At 40.4% G+C, this 21,805-nt stretch overlaps 1 protein-coding gene across 4 annotated transcripts in view; it reads left to right on the top strand.

Moving 5' to 3' along the window:
- The first annotated feature begins 15,248 nt into the window (after window positions 1–15,248).
- The window catches only part of ST3GAL3 (ST3 beta-galactoside alpha-2,3-sialyltransferase 3), a 459,765-nt gene continuing 453,208 nt past the window's right edge, over window positions 15,249–21,805 (top strand). For 3 of the 4 annotated variants that reach the window (XM_054979381.1, XM_054979379.1, XM_054979382.1), the window contains exon 1: window positions 15,249–15,333. The gene's annotated coding sequence lies outside the window, so the exon portion shown is untranslated. Of the gene's footprint in view, window positions 15,395–21,805 lie in introns of all 4 variants that reach the window. The other variant, XM_054979380.1, reaches the window with a different exon arrangement.

The following is a 21,805-nucleotide window of genomic DNA, read 5'->3' as shown; positions in this document are numbered from 1 at the left end:
TCTGCCCCCTTCACACCAAAGAGCTCAAACTCACAGAGAATCTTCAGCAGCCTCTCCTCCAGCCACCCTCCAAGTTTGGTCAAGATTGCATTCCAGATGTCTGAGTTACAGACCCCCAAAGCAGCTGTCCCCAGGAAACGTCCAATAGATACCGGACTCCATTGCCTAGGGTACTGATAGATCAGCGCCAGGATGTCTGGACTCTCAGACCACGGACCAATGGACGACCAATGGACCGGCCCAAACGGACCAAAATTCATGAAAAAGATGAGTCCCACGAACTGTGTGTTCGGGAACCATGAACCGGACCAGACTGTGCAAAATTTTGGCACATTTTCCGGACCATGCCCACCTCTACTCTCAATTTACCTGCCTAGGTTCTTTGTATACAATAAAGTCTACAACTGAAAAGACAGAACTTTCCAAGATTAGCCTTGGTCTGGTTACCTTAGTGTTAAGCTTCATCCCACATAGTAGCTGCCTCTGTGTCCCCCTCAGACTCAGTTATACTATGCAAGATCTACTGAATCATTGTGGAGAGGTATGGGAAGGAGGCAGAAGACTGTTCCTTCCCCTTGGATGGTACACTATGGGCCAAGCCCATAAGTGTCACATAGGTTGTTGCGGAAGGAGTTCTCTGGTATTGAATTGTACTTCACTACAATAGCTGTTTGTGCCACTGCAGTTTAAACTGATTCATGTAACTGAGTTGACTCTTCCACTGCTGTTACTTTCATCGTACAAGCAACTTGGAAAAAGACATAGGACAGTGCTTAATTTCTAAAAACAAGAGGAGCTGAAGTTTAAGCATATCTGGAAGCATATTCTACAGGCCTCTGATTCCTGATATGTGGGAGCTGGCTGTAGTCACTCACTATTGAAGCAAACCCAATCCCTGAATTTAATTTGGAGCTAGATTTTTTTAAGGGTTTGATTTGGGTCAGTGTTTTATATTTTGTTCTTTTAAAAATGCAATGCAGCTCAGCATAATAATCTATCTATATATAAAGACAAGTGTCCTGACTAAGTCATCAACACCCATCCCAACCCCCTGGGGCCTAGAAGCATGAAATTTGGGCAGGACATTCCTTTTGTGGCGTAGAGGCTCACTAAGAAGGGATTTTAAGAAATTCACCCCCTAAGGGGGTAAAAAGGGGTAAAATGTGTTTTCCTATAGGGATACAGCTTCCCTGTGTGGCTGCTCATCCCCCTCCCCCTGCCAACTGCCAATCAGTCACTCTTCCCTGAGATCATTTGCATATGCGGCCTTGATTGGTCATCATCCCAACATTCTAAACAGTATGCAGGACACATTCAGTACTCAGTACTAGACATGGACACGAACCAAAAAAATTTAATGAACCAGCGGTTCATGGTTCGGTGCCGACAAAGATCCCGAGGTTGCAAACCGCAACGAACATTTTCCATTGCTGAACCGGTTTGCAGTTTGTGGGGTGTGGAACGGCCCCCGTGGCACTTAGAGAGCCCATATTCCCGGGGAGTGTTTTGCAAGCTCTCCTACAGCCATCACCCAAGTTTGGACAAGATTGCAAAAGGGATCTTGGAGTTATACCCTCTCCAATCCAAAGCCCCCAGGAAACTCCCACAAAAATCCAAACTCAATTATACTCTCAGTCTCTCTTCCCAAAATGCTAGCAAGTGGCAAGCAAGAGCTCTGTCCCACTCCACTGCTCGCTGAATTTGTGAGACTCTCTCCAGATTTTATAAGAATAAGCCTCCTTAGCTGGTGGGAACCAGCTTTGTCCGAGGAAGGATGACATAGGTGATATTCCTGTTATATGTTTTAAGAAGATGTTTCAAATATGAATAACCTTGTTTTAGCCAAGAATTTGGGTTTTTGAAGTGAGATAGACAACTATTGTTAAGAGAATGTTATGAAACCCTAAACTAATAAAGGGCTTCCTCTTAGGCCTTTGTTTTCAGCATTTTGGTTCAAGTGAAAGCTGCTAATTTTGATAACTGTTGAGAGGTTTGCCTCTGTTAGAGTTTAACTGTGTAACTTTGACAGTTTTATGGTTTTAACTGGTATTAATAATAATAATTAATAATAGAGTTAACATGATAGTAACTGCTGTAAGTAGCTCCAAAGAACTGAATAGAGCTCTGAAATTTAGCCTTATGCAGGCAAAAATAAATTAAAAGAAGAAGCAAATATTCAACATTTGTAAAATAGAAACAACTTTAATTGTGCCAACAGGGTGTGAGATTGGGATCTGTAGTTGCTCAGAAGCTGGACTACAGTAGAGCTACACTACAGTCATTAATTTAGTAGCACAATAGATCTCTGAGCGGGAAGGCTGCTGAGTCATCTGTGCTGAAACCCAAGAGGGAGAGCCACATGGTGCCAAGAGAAGCTCTACGGTGGGTGCTTGTGTGTATGCTCTTCTTCTTCTTGGCCTTTTTGTCCAGTGTCTGAGTCAGACAAAGAATATCAGCAGACCTTCCTTCCTTCTAGTCATTGCGAATTTTGCGGTGTTTGGTTAGGAATAAGGACAGTTTTTTCCTGGGGTTCCATATGAACTCTCTGACATTTTATTCACAATTCCAGTTGCTGGAGTCAGCTTATCACCAGCTGAGCAACCTGTGCTTACTTCCTTTGAGTTAAAAGGGCGCTGCTGAGATTCTTTTCTTAGAAATGGACCTGGAATAGATCAAGTTAGCAATAAGACATGGTGAGAGAACTGATGGAACCCATTTGCACGCTGATTCATTTTCTTGCCTCCACCATCAGTTCAGCTGAATTTCCTTTGATTATCATTCTGTGGGTTTAATACAACTGTCTTTTATGATTGGCTTAGAATGGTGCAGCCTTTCTTATAAATATCAAATGTAATAAATGGTAGACTGGTTAACTAAAGATTATCATCATATCTTATAGCAGTGCATTTCATAAGTACTTTATGTATTGTAAGAAGTATACCACCCCTTCCCTTGCAAAATGGGTGATGGGTGACAGTTTTATTCATAGCCATGGAGGTGGGGAGGTGAGGATGAGGTTTGGAGATTTATCATGCCAACTTACTCTTAAAAGCTGACCAATGGGAGATATGAATTGTCAGCCTATTGGAGTTCCAAAAGCCAACATGCCTGGGTCATTTTCTTTTTGTTTGACATGCACCTAAGCTGTCTTGTCTCTGAAGACTGGGATTAGTTGCTTGCCTACTAGGGCCAAAAATGATTTCCTCCTTTGACCAAAATTGGTTATGGGACTATAGTCCTCCACTCACCCCACCTCCGCTTACTTTATGCTGCACGGTTGAAGGGAGGATCTTGTTGGGTTTGGTTGCCTTATAACTTGTTTAAATGTTCCCTCAATGGGTCACAGCTGGTAGGGACAGTGTGGGTAGAGGAGAGCACTAAAAAACATTCAATTTCAGTTTTGTATCTGGAGGTTCTAAGCCAACTTCATGCTGTTACTAGTTTTTCTGGGTGGGGTCTGGCATTGATGAGCATCCTGAGGCATCATTTGAAAGTTGACTGGACTCTGAGGGTTAGATAGAGGGGAATAGGGGCAGAATACCTTCATGCCCACTGTTCTTCTCACCTATCTGTCTCATTTCCCCCAAGGGATATTCATCTTAGGGATAGTAAGTCAGCCAAACTTCCCTCAGTAAATCCTTGGGATTGTGGCCTGTGATAGCTATGAGTGGAATTTGTGACTGCTCCATGGCTCTGAGCAAGAATAGGTCCAAATAGAGTTGGAACTGAAGTGTGGTGATGCTGAACCATCATCATCCTTTATTTGGGTTCCTTCATTTCAGAGGTGGATTAAGGTATCTAAGTAATAAAAAGAATTGGCTCACATGTACTTTAATAATAAAGATGTGAGTCAAATAAAGTGTAATCAGGACCATGTTTGGTGTAGTGGTTAAGAGCATGGGACTCTAATCCGGAGAGCCGGGTTTGATTCCCCACTCCTCCACTTGAAGCCAGCTGGGGGATCTTGGGCGAGTCACAGTTATCTGGAGCTCTCTCAGCCCCACCCACCTCACAGGGTGATTGTTGTGGGGTAATAATAGCATATTTTGTAAACTGCTCTGAGTAGGCATTAAGTTGTCCTGAAGGGCAGTATATAAATCAAATGTTATTATTATTATTAAAATGCCATCAGTATGACCATTATATTTTCTGTAATTAAATAGATGGCTGCATAACTGCACCTATGTACTCAGAGATCATTGTCTCAAGATTAATGCTGGCAAATCTGATTTTGTTGTGAAGCCTTTCCTACATGTGGACACCTGAGAATACAGAGTAGTGTTTCCAGAGGCACAAAGCACAGGTTGAATAACAAATGAGAACCTTGTTGCTGTCTGTCTTAAATATCTGGATAATTGTTTCTCTTACCCTTTGTTAAAAACAGGTCATTGTGTGTATCAGAAGCTCTGTGGTTTTATCCTCCCAGAGTTAATGCAGCTGGTTGGAGCAGCTGTAAGCAGTGGAGTCCTCTAACATTTACTCACCTCCCATAGGGTTTTGTGGAGGGGAGCTCAAAGCAGTCTAGTGAGATATGGCCACCCAGGGGCATATTGAAAAATTTAACCTTGCAATCTCCACCAACTGGAAAAATGATGCAGGCTCGTTGTCATTTTACTTAGCAGCTAATGGTATTAAAGACGTAGACATGCCATTATCTCATGACTAGGATTAGTCCATTTACACCCCTTCTCTGCAGTTGCTGCTGCTGTTACCCAAACCACCGTTTCATATGCCTGGTATTGCTATTTCACCTAAGGTCCCTATTCTTCTCAACTAAGTGTGGAGGAAGTGGCCATTAAGGAAGCCTGAGGCAAGATTCAGGACACATATTAAAACAAAGTTAACTATCAGTGCAGAAAGGCTATCTCCTCTGGGGCAGCAGAGTTATGACATTCACAGACTTGCAGTATCACATGTTGGAAGCTCTACATATCTGGCACCCTGGGAAGTACAGATGAAAGATCTTGCCTGCAACTATGTGTGGTGGCCCAGGAGGTGCAGTGATCAGCAAGCTCCAAAACCAACTATAGCACCTGCCTCAATGCAGCAGTGAGAGTCAACAAAAACTCTGTGATCATAGCTTTATATTGACTTTTCTGTCCTGTTCCACATTTCTTTATAATGGTTGACTCATTCTAAATGATTAGAAGTGATTCCTGTGTTCTCAATAATATTCTGAATAATTTACAAGGCCGTACATTGATTCTTCACATCACAGAGACGGCTGGATGCTATCATCATGGATTATGGGACCCAGTTCACTTCAGAAGAATTTTACACATTCTTTGATAAAGGCTTGAATGATCACATCACCCCATTTCACCCAGCAACAAATGGCTGGGCCAAGTAAATGGTGAGAAAAAAATTCAGTAAATGGATTTGATGGTGATGACTGGGATCATCGTTTTGCAATTTCCCTCCTAACACAACATATCAAATCATGCATTACTACAGGAAGAAATATACACTGAATCTAAGAAAAGTTGATGGACTAAATGCAGATGAAAGAAGGCACTGTCCCTTATACCTACTTTCCATACAGCAAGGCTGAGTCCATGAGCACTCCGTGCCCAAGCTCTTAACTTGCTCTGAAAATGCCAACTCCACTTCATCCACTACAAGTGGATCCAACCCTTTTAAAACTGCAGAAATTTGCAAATGTTATAATTCTGCAATGTTTATGTCACAATCATGATTAAATTATAGAAAGAACATCCTAATTACATAAATCTAAATTATATCTTCATAACAAACAACAAAAAGTAATCTATGTTTTTAAAAAGTCTTCATTCTTTCTTCCATCTCTTACAGTGTAATCTTATGCAGTTTCTCTAGTCCAAGCTAATTGTATAGGACTGTGCTGTTATTTGAACATACTATTTTCTAACATAAGCAATACATTCTTTCAATAAATGTACTTTTTCAAGCCATTTAGTAGCTATAAGAATTTTAGCTGCCTTGCACTGCAGTTGTAAGTAAATATACTCAGACATAAATCCCACAGAGTTCAATGGGATTTACTTCCTAGTAAATGTGCTTTAGATTGTAGCCTTAAGTTCCAGACAGTTAAAGATGATCTTTACAAACATAACTTCATGGACACTCAAGAACAACGATTACAAGAAGCAGGTGCATAGCCTAGGGATGCTGTTGGATCCCAGCTTCCTGTTGGATAAACAGGAGGCAGCGGTGTTCAAGGGTGTCTTTCACCAACTCTGGCTGGTGAACCAGCTGCAGGCCTCTTGCCACTGTGGTCCATGCCTTGGTAATATCCAGATTAGATTACTGCAGTATATTCTATATGGAAATGCTCTTGAAAACTGTCTGGAAGCTGCAATTGGTACAGAATGCTGTAGTCAGAGTGTTGACTGGAGTGGGTTGTGGGGACCATATATTTCCAGTCTTATTCCATCTGCACTTGCTCCAAGTTTGCTTCTGGACCCAGTTCAAGGTGCTGCTATTGACCTTTAAAGCCCTATCCAGCTTGTAGCTAGCATACCTTAAGGACCACCTTCTCCCATATGAACTTATCCATCAACTCCAGTCATTTTCAAAGGCCTTGGTTCAGGTGCCCCTGCCATCAGATGGGTGGCAACCTGCGAAAACGCCTTTTCAGTCATGGTGCTGAAACATTGGAACTCCCTTCCCAGGGAGATTCACCTGTCCTCCTCTGTTAGAGTTGCCAGGTCCCTTTTCCCTCCTGCAGGTGGCACTTACCTCTAGCTCCTCCTTGTGCATGTGCGAAGCATGGGCATACTCCCAGCATGGTATGATGATGTCACTTCCGGTGTGGTGTGCAGCACAGGAACACTCCTGCGACCTGAGTGATGACATCACTGCTGGGAGTGATGTTGTCATGCCATGCTAGAAGTGCACCCTGGAGGCCTGTTCTAGCACCTTTTCCCACCGTTGGCCAGGTGAGCAGTAGCAGGGGTGGAGGCTAGGAGTGGGATATTCCCAGCCCCCATTGGGGGACCAGCAACCCTACCCTCTGTCATTGTCTTCCACCAGCAGGTGAAGACTTTAGGTTTGTTTAGTATACTACAAGTAAACTATTATTGGCCCTCCTCCCTGGTTGTGTGTGTATTTGTTTATATGTCAATATGTTTTTACTGTATTTATATATGTATTATAAATGTAGTTTTAATGTTTTAATTATCTGCTGTTCACTGCTTTGGGTACACTATTTTGAGTGGAAAGGCAGGATATAAATATTTTAAATAAATAAATAAATAAATGTTCATGAGAACATCAAACTGATTGCATACAAAATTTTCCTCAAAATCTAATACTTTTAAGACAAAGTCACCATATGCGCATAAAATCTGTCAAAAGCTGAGCACATCTCCTGCAGATATCATTCATACTGAAATATGGTTGCTTATCTTGAACGTTATTAACTAATGCAGTGTTAGTTATAAAAATTATATTTTTAAAGGCAAACAAAATCTGGCAAACACATTCATCCATGATATGGGCTGATTCTGCACATGTTGGATAATGCACTTCCAATCCTCTTTATAGATCATTTGGAACGGATTTTTTCATGTGCGGAACAAAAAATCCACCTCAAACGATTGATAAAGTGCACTGAAAGTGCATTATCCAACGTGTGCAGAATCAGCCATGGATATTTCACATAATCAAGATACGTGCAAGAAAGCACACTTTTAAAAGAAATATCGGTCAACTACCCTTTAACAGCTCACTGTCTGACAACCAGCGGAGACAAAGCCCTGAGTGGGGGGCAGGAAAATGAGGGGATGATTCATAACTATGCTGCAGGGCAGCTATAGCTTCACACAGGAACCGCTCAGATCTCATGGGAGTTCTGAAGGTGTGAAGCCAGAGAAAGGGAAAGTACAAGGACAGAACTGGCCCTTCATAAGACAAGGAGAAGTTGGTCAAGGAAAAAAAGCTTGCTCTTGCTTCACAAGGAAAAAGAGCAGGGGCAAGAGAAAGGAAGAGGACAAGGGTGGAAGAAAACCTCTTCCCTGTCAGTCTAAGGTCTGTGAGGGAGTACAAGGCAATCCCTGCTGTTGAGAATCTGCTGGTCTCATACACTGACAGAAAGAAAAACAAATTAAACTGATCATAGCAGCACCTCAAAATTCAAGTGAAGTGCTTAGTGAGGAGATGATAGTCTTACCATACAACCAAAGTAACCTTAACATTGGGACAAAATGGAAATGGTAAAAAGTTTACAGGATAAAACTGAAAAAGAGCAGTCTAAACAATTTAAATTGAGAGAAACAAGCACAAAAGTAGAAAAAATCCCTGACAAGCATGGGAGATTATTAAAACCGTAGTCATAGAAGAGCTAAAATAGTGGCTGATTGAGTCATCTCTGTGTTCTTTTATGCTGGTTCTGTTTTCTGGGATTTACAGCCAGGCACGGTTGGGAAACACAACCTGAGCCTGTCTCCTTATCAATAGGATGCTGGATAGGTCTGGGGGTTCATTTGCCACTTTTAAATTAGAGAGCTGAAAAACTCCTTGGTGTTCCGAGGATGCAAAACATCAGCAGAAGCAGAAATGAGGCAGCAAAAGCCAGATGAGTCTGCTGGGATCATTTGTATATACTAATAGATATCCTTCTGACTGTGCTAGGACTTCTTTTTTCTTTCTTTTTTTCTTCTAAGACCTCTCATAAGATTCCAAGAGGAAAACTACAAGCTGTGCTTTATTTTGCTGTCTGGAAGAAGGGGTCTTGTAAAAGCTGCACTTCTCTACATATAGACCTTGGGCTTCTAAAATAATTTGAACTCTGACTTTAAAAGTATTGTGCTGCTTCAGCAGCAAGCTGAAACATATTACTCAATTAATCAGTATGTACTAGGACTAGAATGTATGCCTGCAATTTTAAGAGATGTGTATCCTGGCAGTTGTAGTGAATTACCCCACAGGTTTCAGTTCCTGGGACATTCAGAGCTCGTCAAAACTTGTTAGGGGCATTTCTTCCAATGTTCATTTGCACCTCAGCAGGGAGAGAAGCAAGTCATCTCTTTTTTTTCACCAGATACACTGAGACTACAAAGCCCTATGATGGACCTTTACTCATGAAAGATGCACTCTCTCTCCTTTCACTATTTAGTAAAACTGTGAGTAGAGATTCCTTGCACGTATGAAGAAGTTAAATAAAAAACAATTTAAGCTTGTAGCCTGTGTGTGCGCGCGGACACTTGATGACAAAGGGCTGAGATTCCCTTCTCGCATCAGAATAAGTATTATATTTAATTTTGGGGAGAGAGAAAAGATCCTGAGAACAGATGCTACCAGAAAGATTCTTCACAGAAGAATTGTTTATAGTTTTGATTCGCCATTTTGTTCAAACTTTAGAGTTTCGATTTGGCATTTTAATAGGCATTCAAGGAACTATCCCCATACCCGGGAACCCATTTGGACATCATTTTTTCTGCATCATCCTTTTCCTCTCTCCTCTCTGTGGCTGTAATTTTGTGCCCTGATTGTTTTGCCTTTCTTTTTTCTTCAAGAGGAAATAAAGATGCAACAGCCAATTTTTAAAATGTCTAGCTCACTGGACTAACTTTGGATTACAAATTATTTACATCAAGGAAGCACTTAAAGTTATAGTTATAAAGCCCAAGCTTCAGTCAAAATTCATTTCCTAACTCATCATTTAAACACACATTGTTGACTTAGAACTGTTGCTACTATAATACTTTTTGATTGTATTACATGTTTTTAAGTGAAAGGAAAAAATGGCTGAACATTGAATATTTTGGTTCTGATGTCATCGATTATACTGCTACCAATGGCCTGAAGAATGAACTGATATTCAGCATCTATTTTTTTTCCTTTTTCATACCTTCTTGGTTCAAAGAAGGAATTACAGCCACATAATTATCACCTACTGGTTTGAAGAATGAACTGACCTTCTGAGAGCCAGTTTGGTGTAGTCGTTAAGAGCGTGGGACTCTAATCTGGAGAACTGGGTTTGATTCCCCACTCCTCCACTTGAAGCCAGCTGGGTGACCTTGGGTCAGTCACAACTTCTAGGAGCTCTCTCAGCCCCTCCCACCTCACAGAGTGTTTTGTTGTGGGGATAATAATAACATACTTTGTAAACCGCTCTGAGTGGGTGTTAAGTTGTCCTGAAGGGTGGTATATAAATCAAATGTTGTTATTATTATTTTTTCTTACTAATCTTTTATAAGGATAGGCCCTTTGAGGTATTTAGATGAAGATGGAGATAAGTCAAATTGAAGAAAATGGCTGCAACTATGAAAAAGGCTAAAGCTGAACTAAGTTCAGAAGATGTCATAGATATAATATCTCAAAAAATAATCTCCTCTCTTTCAAGTCAAATTAAAATTTTGTTTACAGAATTAAAGCAAGAATACAAAAATGCTTTAACCCAGAAACAGCAAACTGATAATCAAAAAGAATCCAGTAGCACCTTTAAGACTAACCAATTTTATTGTAGCATAAGCTTTCAAGAATCACAGTTCTCTTCGTCAGATGCATGATAATGATACACAAGAAATTGTGGTGGAAAACAAGGCATCAATAACCCAACTACAGCAAATGGACCAGACTACTCAAGGATTTTTCATTGGAATAAGGGAAGATTTTCAAAAATCAAGAACTGAATCACTCTCTGGATTACAGAAAATAAATCAGAAAATTCAAGAAAATAATCAAGACATTCAAGACATTCAAGAAATTAAGATACAGCAGAAAGAATTCAGAGAGATACAAGGAAAAATTGAATCAAGCACTACAAGCAAGCCCGATAGGAGCAGACCAGAGAATGGAAATTTTGTAAATGGAATTCTTAAGCAATACTCTGGGGTTTTGCAAAATCCAAGAAACTTTGGATGATTTGGATTTAGAGAGTGCATTTTGGGGGTTAGTACGAGATGGTTTGAAAATGCAAGGCGACTTTGATCCTGGAGGCCCCTTACACTGAGATGATCCAATGAATATACGGCTTTTTGAAAACTGAGCAAACGACTAGAATCAACTCAAGGCACGCAAGTTGGAAGAAGGCACTAAGGTAAGAAATACAAATGGAGATGAAGGGAGATGCATTTTGGAACTTTTACATTCTGTTACTTACAATTATTTTCGATTTACACAACTGTGTTATTTCTCTCTTCTTCAATATATCCTTATTGCTGTTTATTTTCATGACTGGATGAATTTTTTTATATACTCAACAGATCAGTTCATCAAATATAGAATGTATAATTAATATTAAAATGGAGTAATTGTTTAGCTAAATAGTTAAGTTAATAAGCCAAAATACTAAATATTATGAGGCTGAATATAATATTGAATATAAAAAGTTAAAAGTTTTGCCTTGTGTTGAATTCCAAAAATATGTTGTTAGATATTCTACCTAAAAGTATTATAGTACAAATGTGTTTACTAAATTAACTTTTCTGTATAATAGACTAATCCTAAAATTTCAGAAAACATAAGACTTTTTTAATAGGTAGCAGAAAAATTAAGAAAACCCAATGGCTATTGTTGAAGTAGAGCAACTGTAAAATTAAAATTTTAAAATATTGAATAAAAAATGCTGTCAAATTGTATGACTATGCCTCTACAGCTAAATTAACCTCTTATATGCATAACTGATCAACACAAGAATTTCAGGAAAAATGGAGAGATTTCTTTGTATATGCAGCTGGAAATTAAGAAATATTAAGAATAGTTAACATAGATTTGATCAACTTTAACCCAACTAAGATTTTAAAAATGTTGTATGTAAAATGTTATGTATAGAACTGAATATAGAATGTTGAGCACAAAAGTTTTGGTATAAGTAATTGAGGAGAGGGAGAGAAACAATATTATAAAATTTAGCTGAGATGTTATATATCTTGCTTATATATTTTTGTTGTAGCTTAAATCTATTATTTTGTTTTTTGTATAAGATCTGTTATGTACTGTCAAATGTCTCTTTTTCTTTTAAACAAAGTTTATAAAAAATAAAAAACTGTAGTCATTAACAAGAATTGCAAAATCTGGGCACCACAGAAAAGGAGATGGGATAAACCATTATAAAAACTGGTATTCCTGAGGTAAACAAAATAAAACAAATGTTTGAAGGAGGATGTTTCAGCAGCACTATGATCATGTCATTTTTTTATTTGAATGGAAGGTGTGAATTCAAAGTATGTGACTAATGATGGCCTGATAACATGAGAGATAATACTGGCTACACTTCATCAACAAAGGAAGCGATGAGGAACTCTTTCATTGTACCACATAGAACAAAATCCTAAGCAGAGTCACTCCAGTCTAAACCCATTGGAATCAATGGGCTTAGACTGGAGTAATTCTGTTTAGGATTGCACTGTTATCCTCAAAGGAAATGAACCTGCACACAATCACATCACTCCTTTTTGGCAAATGGAAGCATGGAAACCGTTGTGACATAGCATTTGCAAAACAGATACACAGATATATTTAGCTACAGTACCTAGAGAACTAAGTAGTACTTGTCAGTTGGAGAAAGACTTCAGCAGACATTTTGATGAAATATGGGATGTAAAAAGATGTACAGGTTTCACCTACACCTAAAATTATGTGCATTTCTTAAGATCTACTGAAGTAGAATGGAGTATGCGGTTACCCTCTTAAAATACGTTGCATGGACTATTGCTACACTCTGTTATATTGTCAAAGGCTTTCACGGCCGGAGAATGATGGTTGTTGTGGATTTTCTGGGCTGTATAGCCGTGGTCTTGGTATTGTAGTTCCTGACGTTTCGCCAGCAGCTGTGACTGGCATCTTCAGAAGTGTAGCACCAAAAGACAGAGATCTCTCAGTGTCAGAATGTGGAGAAGATGTGGACATCTTTAAAGGGCTTTTTGGTTCGGGGGGGGGGATCAGTGCTCAAATTTAAGCGTCCATTTTCCTCCACTACAATGCCACCCCCCCATTTTTTCCACTTTGGGTTATCATTTTGCTCCTCTTTTCTGTTCTCTGCATTAGCTGTTCAGTCTCCTCATATGCTATTTACACTTTATCTGTAGAGCCTCAAATGCCTTAATTCTCGTTAAATTATCTCTCTTCTTGCCTATTCTTTTATTCTTTTCCTTACCTCTCTCCCCAAATTATATCCTTTATGCCCCAACTGTGTCTTTCTCACTGTACAGCTCTCTAACATTGGCAGGGCCTTTATTTTGTTTTATAGTCAATAATTGGTTTATATATATGGATAAGAAATAATAATTGCTGATGCTAAACATCATGAGACATTTGCCTTGAACATAGAACAGGGTGTGTGACAGACATGTATTTTTTGGCTGCTGTAGTCTTGTATTAAGGAATGGGGTTCAAATCCCCACTCTCCTATGAATTCACTGGGTTGCCTTGGGCTAGTCACTATTTCCTGGCCTATTTCACTGTTGTGAAGAATAAAGCCCATGTACAATGCCACGAGCTCCTTAGTAGAATGGTGGGATAAAACTGCAACAAATTAACGAAATGAGTAAATAGGTAGAAAGCAAGTACAACTAAAGAATGGCAAATTGCACTAGGAAAGAAACATTGACAGTAATGTTATCTAGCTTACCAAGATCTTTTGAACATTTGTAGGAAGAATTTATCTGCCCAGATTGGCTGTGTTAGAAATCACTAGCAAGATGTGATCCTTCTAAGTTGCACATCAAGTAGCAAGGGCAAATTAAGGGATGGTCACTCTATGCAAAAGAGTTGTATTTTTGAGAAGCCTTTATAATTCATCTGCCCCGCCCCCACACACACAACATCTACTATCCTAAATTTCATGTCCTAATTCCTTAGGAAATTCTCTTTCTCCCACCCAGATTTCTTTTTATCCCAGTTTTCTTCTATGGCTCTTTGGGATCTCACTTTGCAGTGATGGGGGTAAACACAGTCCCATTATCATCAAGATTTTAGAGGGCAGTCTTTTGTATTCTCTTCTTCATAGCCCATCCTCCTTGATACCCTCCTACAACCAATCCATCGTCTTGCTTCTATAAAATTAAATGGACACAGGACAACATCCACAACACATCTCTCTACCCTAGCATATAGTTAGTAGAAGAGAGTACTTCTGAATGCAGTTTTAGGAAGAATCCATTTCTAAATGTCTGAGGGGGAGGGCGGTCTAGAAATGTAATACAATAAATAAATAAATAAATAATCTTTGGAGAAGATGCCTTGAAACAGATGCCCTCTTCGCCTTCAGAGATCCTGTTTTTCTTTTTCAACGTCCAAAATCTTTCCGGAGAGACCAAAACCAGCATCTTGCTGACGGCTGTCGACGAAGTTCCGTCGGTATGCCTTGGCGCCTCAGCCCTCTCCTGGCTTTGGCCAGGGGAGCCGCTGCCGTTGTTTTTGCGCACCGAATCAGGCAAAAGAATAGCGCAGAGATTAGTCCGATGCAAGGGGTGGCGGCGGCCAAAGGGAACGAGAGGGAAAGAGGAGGGAGCTCAGTCCCCTATGCACTATCTGGCTACCAGGACCATTTAAGTGGAGATGTGGTTCTGCCAGCCTTCGCAGACAAACCAACGTCCCCCTGTAGCCGCCTTTGGCGGTGGACAGCTTAATCGCGTGTTAAGGATGCCACTGGTGGATTCTATTTAGGTTGTCTGTCTGTCTTAAGATTTCCATAAAGCCGCAGCCGCGAAATAAAGGAGCTCCTCTCGTAGTTTCTTCAAGACTTTACTCCTGCATAACTCGCGAATTCTCATGCTAAAATAAAGTTTTTGAAGATGCCACCAGACTCCTGTTTTATTTTGCTGCTACAGACTTAACACAGCTACTCTTCTAGAATAATCATAAACCTAGATATTTTCCTAGTGGTCCGATGACTGGTACTGCACCCTCAGCCTGCAGCTTCCAGGGTCCCCAGCCCGATTCTGTGCACCTGACCCCTCATCTCTCTAGCGGTCCTCCACCCCTGCTATTCCCAACTGGCTACAGAATACCCGGTCTAGGGGGAAAGGAGGGAAAAGGGAGAGAGTAAAAAGACATGCTCACGCCGATTGGGCGCTTCTTCGTCCCCTCCACGATTCGCCTCAAGTGATTGGACAGCCGCGAGCTTTCTTCTTTCATGCGCTTGAGCGGCTGCAAACCCTCCTCGCCTCTGATTGGGCGCATGGAAGCCCACCGAAATCCCACAACCGCGAGGAGGCTTGCAGAGAAAGCCCCTCGCTTCCCACCATTGGCCAGCGGGAGTCCCGCCCTAGTGTGTGATTGGTAATCGACTCTTGCTCTTCAGGCCAGCTGCTGTCCGGCCCGGCCCGGCCCGGCCCGGCATGGCGGGTCGCGGGGCAGCCAGAACTCGCGCTCGGAGGAAGTGTGGCTGAGGTTTCCTGCACGGCTCGGGTGAGCGTGAGATCCTTCAGTACCGGTGGTGGCGAGAGAAGAGGCGGGGGAAAGGGAGAGGGTAAATGATTTGATCCCACGTCGTCCGGCCGGGCCAAGCTCCTGTCTCTCAGCGGTCCTTTTCAGTCTTGTCCCTGCTGGCCTGCTGTTTCTCTTGCCTCTCGTTGACTTCTCCCGCCCAGGACCGTCTGTTGAGGGCTGTCCCCCCATTCCCACCCCCGGCTTCAGCACCGCGCATGTTGTGCTCCCCGTTGCTTTAACCGCTCCCATGTTTGACCAGAAATCCCCTAACCTTGTAGTAGCGTCTCACTCATCTCCAGTTAAGGGTTATGATTGGTATTTTATTTTAAATCCCACCCATGCCCCAGTGTTCTTCCTCTGAGCTCCGTGTGGTGTACGTGCGTATGGGTGGCCCGCTTCACTATTTTAATTCCACAGCCGATCAGCAGTGATCCCTCCGAGCAACAGCCTTGGCCATCCGTTCTGTATTGCTTTGGAATTGGAGGGCCCTTAGCTCTTGGTTTGATTTTTTTGGGTGAAATGGTGAGGGGGAAGGCAGTGAAGAGGGTTTTCTGGGCCACAGAAAGAGGTTATGTTGAGCTATATGGGTCTTGATTTTGTCTAGTTTTTAATCCCCTAAAGGGAGGCTGCTTCTCTTGGAGTTTTCGGCCGAGAGGTGTTCCTTTGTGCCTGCGATTGCTACAGGGGAAAGGGAAGGGAGAAGAAGGAAGGAAGGAGAGACCAGGAATGTTGCTTTAGTCTGAGGGAATTACCATATGTGCCTGGTTTCTTTTGCTCTAGGGCTCCTCCTCAAGTGGCTGTACTTTAATTGTTGATTGGTATAGCTGAGTGTCTTCTTGCTTATCTTCTAAATAAATTCTGTAATTGTACTGATGGTGATTGAGAGAAGAATGCTGACTGGAACCTGTCAAAAAGAGTCCAGTAGCACCTTTAAGACTAACCAATTTTATTGTAGCATAAGCTTTCGAGAATCACAGTTCTCTTCGTCAGATGACTGGAACCTGTAACTCACATCTTTATATTTAGAGTACAAATGAAATTTGAAGGGCTCTCAATAGAATTTGATATATCTGAAGACCCAGAGAAAAATAATTGTGACCATCTCTGCTAGATTTTGTAATTTTGTGAAGAGTTTATTTGTGAAAAATAGTATGTGAGCACACTGATAAAAGGAATCAGTAATGCCTGATCAAAGATATCTTGAGTTTAGCGGTTGGTTATACCCTTCCTGTAAATTTGGAATCAGAACTTTCTAATTCTTTCATCCTCTTTTGGTCCAAATAACGGTTCTGAAGGATAAGCTTCATATGTTAAAGTGTCCACTTAAATTCATTGCACGTTCAGTTCAATACAAGCATGTCAGAACGTCCTAGCCTAGTATTCTCTCTGACATAACTTTGAATGTCCAAGGCCTTTTATATATGAGGGAACAGACTTCCACTGAAGCACTGTAGCCCTTCAATGGAAACATTGAAATACAAAGGTGCGGGGCGGGGGGTCAGAAGTGGGAATTACCCACTTCTTACCATTCTTTAATTCTGGGGCTACTTTTCAATTATTGTTTCACTTAATGTTAGCTGTGTGGAATTTTGGTGGAAGTTCTTGGTTTTGTCTCTTGCCATGTGCTTGGGGCAGTTGTCCTGGAACAAGAATTGGAAAATGTATGACTCCTCATAATTAATAGCAGTGCCAAATTGAGATCCAGTTCCTCCTAGTAATTCCTCCTATTTTTTTGAATCTTCTGTATCATTATCGCTTGTTATGCTGGTGCTTCTTCAGTAGCCAAAAGACAAGAGGACCTAGAGTTGCCAAGCGGCCTGAAGAAAAAATGTCCTGTCCTTTTAATAGAGGCTTAATGTGTAAAAAGATACAGCTTTGAATGGCATGTTCATATAATAAAGTAACAACTTTATTAACGGGACAGAAACTTTTATGCAGACCACTTGGCAACCCTAAGAAGGCTATGTTTTTATTTCCCAAAATTCTTGCCCACTGTTGTGTCCTCCCCCTTAAGAGTGGTTTGTAGAATATGTACTACCAGTGAGTTTATACTTTGAGTAAATATTTGTACATGGTTGTAGGTCTTCCTTTAGTTAACTATTTCCTTCCTCAGGGAGCTCAATTTAAAATAGTGTTGTACTGCCCTGTTCTTTCTAGTGCAGTCTTTCTGTTGTCTTTGGCTATTTCCAGCAGAAGAAGAAAGGATGAACCATTACTACTTCTCATTCAATTTCACCTCCTTTGTGGAGACAAAAATAAAAGCATAATTGCATTGTTTGTGGTTTTGTTGCATTAGGTTAATGTGTTACCCAGAATTTATGTGGAAGTTAAAAGCCATTTCATATAGTTAGGGTCCCCAGGGCACTGAACAATAAAAAAATAACCAACTTTTAAAATATAAATGTATTAAACAGAACAATACCAAAAAATTGTGAGTACTTTCCTACTTACTTTGGGAGAGACTGCTGCCATCAAAAGAGAAGTGTTACTACCTGCAGTGTTTCTCCCCTGTTACTCCTGGAAGCATAAAGTTGCCTGCTGGAAGGAAGTGCCTTTGAAGAGACTGTTACCATCAAAGACAGAGATGATTCCACCTGATCAGGCTCCTTTCCTACCTGTGTATTAGTCTGCAGACTGGTTGTTAAGTAATCTGGGTTTAAATATTTGCGGTATTGATGGGTTTCTATTGTTTTTATTTTTAACATTGTAAACTGCTTTTGGTCTGTGTTGAGTGGAGAAAATTATTATTGTTTATTTATAGCCCGCGTTTTTCACTGACATCCAAAGCAGATTACATATTGCAAGTGAATACAATATAATCAATAGCTGGGACATTCACAGAGCAAAAATACAATATGACCAACAGTTGAGACATTCGTTGAAAACAGACAGAATAGGGTATAGTAGCCACAAATTTAAAAATTAGCATAAAGCTGAACACATAGATTAAACCTTTTCAAATTAAAGCATAAGTGATTAAACATGACATCTTTAACAACATCGAACTACCTAGTAGGAGCTTATCTACATCAGCAGGCAGTACTCAGTAGTCTAGTTTAAAGTCCCAGTCCCTTACCAAAGTATCTGTTTGAGCTGTTTCTTATGACACAGCCCTATAACCTGAGTAGAAAGCCCTTCTGAATAATTCAGTCTTGCATAGCTTGCAGAAAGCGAGGAGGGTGGGAGCTTTCCTGACTTCCTCAGGCAGGCCATTCCACAAGGGTGGGCAATTGTTGATTTAGACCTATGAACTGAGTACAAAGTATAAGGCTGAAGATACAAACAATGCATTATTAACAATAGTTAAATAGTCTATGTAAATAACTTGTAATGAAATAGCAATGATATACATACAATAAACGAACAAAATATAAGTGTTCCCCTCCTCAAGAATAACAGATCAAGTATGAAAATTTCACGTTTCTTTCAATAGGAGATAACCTTAATACTCTGTTCATAGGTCTGTTTGTGGCTGGGCTGCTGTTCTGGTTATCAGTTTTTGTTGTGTGGCCTTGAGGGAAAGGTGTCTTTTTGGCAACTACAAATTGCCTATACTGAGGAGGACAAAAACATGTTATTGGAAGGATTATGAGTTCATTTAAAGAGATATATAAAATATATATTGCATGCCTCTGCACTGAGTACATTTCATGAAGGACATGTTTCCACGTGGCTTAAGATTTCAGAAATCTGGAATGTTTTGATTGATAATTTTAAAAAATGAATGAGGAATTGGAATAGAATAAAAACACTTCCACTTGCATTTAGGAGGATCTTAAAGGTAGCATGGAATAACAAGTTATGGACTCTAAAATTAAATATTAAAAATAAGGAATTGAGAGGTACTAACATTTAGAAACTTACCCATTACCCATTGTACCTTTAAGAGATTTCTGGTTCATCTATTATGTGAGAGGCTTGCAGTTGTATCCTGTTGATTGCTACTAAAATGTTTTTACTATGTGACCTTGGGTGTATGATATATGAGATATGAAGTTCATGCCTCTACATTATGAGATATTGCAGGAAAGATATGATTTCACATTGCTCTAGAATCCAGAAAACTCCTGGAATGTTTTGATTGATAAAAATTTCAAGATGAATGAGAATTTGGAATAGATAAAAAACTTCCATTAGCATTTAGGAGGATATTAAAGGTAATATTGAGGCAACGTTATGGACTCTAAAATTATAATTCTTGGAAGTGACATTAGTTGTTTATAGAGGGAATAGAGAAGTTTTAAAAGTTAGAAATATGTTTTAGAATGACCCATTGTACTTTAAAGAGATTTCTGGTTCATCTAATTTGTGGGGGGCTTGCAGCTGTATTCTGCTTATTGCTACTGGAGAGTTTTTGCTGTGTGACCTTGTATGCGTATCATTGCCCTCCATTTGGAAATATTTTACTATTGCTTATCTAACATATGAATATGTATTGATGGGCTTGGAGTTGTGGGATTGGTGTTGTGTTTTTGCTATTCTTTGCTATTATATAGCATGAGCTTTGTAGTTGTGGGATTGTTTTTGGCAGTGCATTCTGTTTGTGGGTGGAGGAAACTCTAATGGGGATCAACTTGAGGCAGGAGTAGAGCTGGCAACCCATCTAAATATTTATTGATGCACTTGGAATTGTAAAGACAGGAGAAAAGCTGATGAAGATAAACTCAAAATGGGAATGGAGCTAGTAGCCCATCATGAACTTATTTGTTACTGCTGAAAGATTTTTTGTAAGACTAGCTTGATGCCTGTGCTTCGCTACAGTATTTAACTACTTTAAATCCACTTATGTTTAAGTGAATGTAACATTTTTTGGTTTGTGGTTTTTTTTAGTTGTTTTTTTAGTATAATAGCATAGTACCCGAGCTTCACAAAGGTGTTTGAATAAAGTGAAGCATGTTGATGCTGAAAACTGATGAAGTGAATTTTGAAATGTAACATTTATTGAAGAGATTTTAAAAGGAAAAGATTGTAATGCAATAAATAAAGTGAAAAATATGTACAACCTTTTTTCCCCCTTAAGGACCTTTTTGGTGACCTCATTGGTGGTTTTCTCCTCAGGTGCTAGGATCACTAGGCTGCTGGGTGAGCTCACTCTGAAGCAGCCACATAGAACTGCCCATGTGAGAAGCAGTCCTCCCTCAAGGCAATTCCTGCCACTTTCAGTATCTAGGTCTGCTAGGGTTGTCACTACTGTGCCCAGGCCTGCAGGGATGGTCACCTTTCCCTTGGACTCAGGATTTGCTGCTACTTGGCCACTGCTGCTCAGTGCACTGCAGGAGTATGATGTGCATATTTCTTTGCTGCATCTCTAAGTTCCTTCCTCCTTTTAGCATCAGTATATCTTACACAACATCTGCCAGGAGGCTTCTTGGGGGCAGTAAGAGGTGATGGCTGCAAGAGGCATGAGGTGGAGTTGGACTGAGGGAGGGGTGGTATGGTGGGCCCTTCAGCAGGTTCATGTGAGAGGTTCGCATTGAAATGACCTGTAGAAAGGTCGTGCACCATCTCCCCATGAACATTTAAAAACTCAGCTGCCATACTGACTTTTATATAAAATCCCTTTTCAGGAGACTTGTATTGTCTTTCTTCAACTGTCTGCAGTTTCCTTGATGTAATTTTTACTTCAGAACACAGTTCCATAGCTGATCCATCAGCCTGCCAGCCACACAGGAAAGCCAAGTCCCACAGGGAGATTGGCAACCCTAGATGGGAGGTGTATTTTTTTACCTCAGGACACGTTCAATGACTGGGACATCATTGAATGTGTCCTGAGTACTGCATGTGTTCTGCCTGTTGTTTAGAATGTTGAGCTGATGGCCAATCAAGGCCACATATGCAAATGACCTCAGGGAGGCTCAGTTGGCAGGGGGAGGGGGATGAGCAGCCTCCCAGCCACACAGGGAAGCTGTATCCTTATGGGAAAACACATTTTACCCCTTTTTACCCCCTTAGTGGGCTAATTTCTTAAAATCCCTTTTTAGAGAGCCCCTACATCACGAAAGGAATGTCCTCCCCAAATTTAACACTTCTAGGTCCAGGGGTTTGGGCTGGGTGTTGCTGAGTCAGTCAGGACACTTGTCTTTATATATATATTGAAGAGTTGTATACTGAATTCTTATTGTTGAACAAAGAGTTGTGAACTGGAGTTGCCATTGCCTTAAGGTTCTCTTTCATTGGAAGAAATATGTGAAATCTTCATACTTTATCTGTTATTCTTGAGGACGGGAATGAACACATATTTTGTTGGTATGTATATCATTGTTTATTATTTCATTACAAGTTATTTACATGGACTATTGAACTGTTGTTAACAATGCAGTGTTTGTACCCTTCAGGCATGTACTTAGTACTCTATTCATAGGTCTATTTGTGGCTGGGCTGCTGTTCTTGTCATCAGTTGTTTTATTTCAACTGCAGGATAGTATCTGCAGATGGCCCTGTTGAGATGAGT

Source organism: Eublepharis macularius, chromosome 5 (genome assembly GCF_028583425.1).
Source record: "Eublepharis macularius isolate TG4126 chromosome 5, MPM_Emac_v1.0, whole genome shotgun sequence".
Lineage (NCBI taxonomy): Eukaryota > Metazoa > Chordata > Lepidosauria > Squamata > Eublepharidae > Eublepharis > Eublepharis macularius.
Note: the sequence above shows the minus strand (reverse complement) of the source record. Positions and strands in the feature narration are given on the sequence as shown.